The sequence below is a fragment of the Euprymna scolopes genome, chromosome 5, assembly GCF_053919585.1.
Source record: "Euprymna scolopes isolate OS-2025 chromosome 5, ASM5391958v1, whole genome shotgun sequence".
Classification (NCBI taxonomy): Eukaryota; Metazoa; Mollusca; class Cephalopoda; order Sepiida; family Sepiolidae; genus Euprymna; species Euprymna scolopes.
Genome location: NC_136486.1, coordinates 60,083,312 through 60,086,419, shown reverse-complemented (window position 1 = coordinate 60,086,419; position 3,108 = coordinate 60,083,312). Strand labels below are relative to the sequence as shown.

General features: G+C 34.1%; 1 pseudogene; it reads left to right on the top strand.

The window, feature by feature from the left end:
• Positions 1-2,126: 2,126 nt before the first annotated feature.
• Positions 2,127-2,260, top strand: LOC145277254 (U2 spliceosomal RNA; annotated as a pseudogene).
• Positions 2,261-3,108: the final 848 nt, after the last annotated feature.

The following is a 3,108-nucleotide window of genomic DNA, read 5'->3' as shown; positions in this document are numbered from 1 at the left end:
AATTTTCCTTCCTCTCTTTCTCTCTCTCTCTTTCTCACACACACACAAGCTGAAAATTGTTCTCTCTCTCTCTCTGACTCTCTCTCTCTCTCTCACACACACACACATGGTCATTTTATAGATATAATAGATAGGTTATGCTAGATATATTTCTATATGTCTGAATACCCTATATACAAATTTTTAAATCTGTAGATAAAAAATTTGTTGAGTATATAGGTTGAGAATTGTTCTTTCTCTCTCTCTCACACGTTCTCACTTTTATAGATATAATAGATTATGCTAGATATATTTCCAAATGTCTGAATACCCTATATACAAATTTTCAAATCTGTAAAGATAGAATTTGTTGAATATATAGGTTGAGAATTGTTCTCTCTCTCTCTCTTTCACACACATTCTCACTTTTATAGATATAATAGATAGATTATGCTAGATATATTTCCTTATGTCTGAATACCCTATATACAAATTATCAAATCTGTAGATACAAAATTTGTTGAGTATATAGGTTGAGAATTGTTCTCTCTCTCTCTCACTCACTCACTCACTCACACACACACACACATTCTACCTTTTATAGATATAATAGATTATGCTAGATATATTTCCATATGTCTGAATACCCTGTATACAAATTTTCAGATCTGTACATAAAAATTCGTTGAATATATAGGTTGAGAATTGTTCTCTCTCTCTCTTCTCTCTCTCTCTTTCACACACATTCTCACTTTTCTAGATATAATAGATAGATTATGCTAGATATATTTCCATATGTCTGAATACCCTATATACAAATTTTCTAATCGGTAGATAAAAAATTTGTTGAATATATAGGGTGAGAATTGTACTTACTCTCTCTCTCTCTCTCTCACGCACACATTCTCACTTTTATGGATATAATAGATAGATTATGCTGGATATATTTCCATATGTCTGAATACCCTATATACAAATGGTCAAATCTGTAGATAACAAATTTATTGAATAGATAGGTTGAGAATTGTTCTCTCTCTCTCTCTCGCAACCTTACACACACAACCACACGCAAACATTCTGACTTTTATAGATATAATAGATCGATTATGCTAGATATATTTCCATATGTCTGAATACCCAATATACAAATTTTCAAATCTGTAGGTAAAAAATTTGTTGAATATATAGGTTGAGAATTGTTCTCTCTCTCTCACACACTCACATTCTCACTTTTATAGATATAATGTATAGATTATGCTAGATATATTTCTATATGTCTGAATACCCTATATACAAAGTTTAAAATCCGTAGATAAAAATACGTTGAGTATATAGGTTGAGAATTGTTCTCTCTCTCTCTTACGCACACACACACACACACACACACACATTTTCACTTTTATAGATATAATAGATAGATTATGCTAGATATATTTCCATATGTCTGAATACCCTATATACAAATTTTCAAATCTGTAGATAAAAAATGTATTGAATATATAGGTTGAGAATTGTTGTCTCTCTCTCTCTCTCTCTCTCTCTCTCTCTCTGGCTACCTCACACACACACACATTTTCACTTTTATAGATATAATAGATAGATTATGCTAGATATATTTCCATATGTCTGAATACCCTATATACAAACTTTCAAATCTGTAGATAAAAAATTTGTTGAGTATATAGGTTGAGAATTGTTCTCTCTCTCTCACACGAAACTGTGCGCTCGGCTTCTTCCCCCCCTTCCCACCCCAAATGCTTGGGAAACTGTGCACTGTTTTTGTTGGTTTTCAAGCTGCCTCTTCCCCCCCCCACACACACACAGTTTAACAGTAGTAGGAGGTCAAGAGAAAGAGGGTGAGAGAGAGAGAAGAGTAAGTTGGTGAGAGAGAGAGAAAAGAGAAAGAGGGTGTTGGTTTTATGTTTTTATTATCGTCTAATATTTTGAAAGCTGAATTTCTAATAAAATGTGCATCTATAGGAGATAATGCCTGGGAATGTGTTCCCCCCCCCACAGTTTAACAGTGGTGTGACGTCAAGAGAAAGAGGGTGAGAGAGAGGGAAGAGTAAGTGGGTGAGAGAGAGAAAGAGAGAGAAAAAAAAGAAAGACGGTGTTGGTTTTGTGAAAAAAGTTGTTATTTACAATTGTTCGCATTCTTGGCCTTTTGGTCAAGATCAAAGTGTAGTATCTGTTCTTCAGATGCTGCACTTCTATTTCTTGTTCTCTTTCGGTGGAGGAGAAATCCTCCACGACTGAGACAATTTTTATTTTTGTACCTTTTCTCCACGTTAAAAAACGACCCTGGTGTCTAACTCTGTCCCGTGGGGAGGCATAGTAAATAGGTACAATTGTTCGCCATTAGTGGATGTTGACGTCACGTCACGTGACATGACTAAGCGTTTTTTTTTTTTAGTATGAATAACATTTTTTGTTTTAATTATAAAGTCTACACTTAATTTTATAGAAAATGATGTATATATAATAGAAAAAAAAAATTACTGGTTTTGTTGGATTCAAGTGGATCCCCCCCTCCAGTTTAAGAGATAGCAGGTCACGTGGTAATATACAAAATGGCTAGCGTAAATATAAAGATCGGTTTTTTTATCGACGAATATTTTGAAAGCTGAATTTTTTTTTATTCCTGTACATTTTTTCCTGATATTTTTCGTTAAAACTCTTGTATAAATACTATTTTTAACCAGTTAAATACGTTGGAGACATTGTCATGGAGTTTAATAATCTCTAGAACAAAGCAGAAGAGAAATTACAAAAGTATCGGTAAAACAAAGTGTTTGTTTACATTTGTTCGCCATTACTGGATGTTGACGTCACGTCACGTGACATGACTAAGCGTTTTTGGATTATGTAATATTAACATTAAAATGACAGGTTTTTTTGGGGGCCCCCCTAGGAGAGAAATGATCAGTTCACCCCCTTTTAATGGTCCGTTTGGTGTGGAATTTCGATATTTGTCATGCGGGTGATCAAGGTTCAATATGATACATAATTTGTCAACTTTGGTTGTGTCTGTCAAAAGTTTGAGCTGACGTCACGTCACGTGACACGTATTGAATAACGTTAAAATGACAGGTTTTTTTGGGGGCCCCCCTAGGAGAAAAACGATCAGTT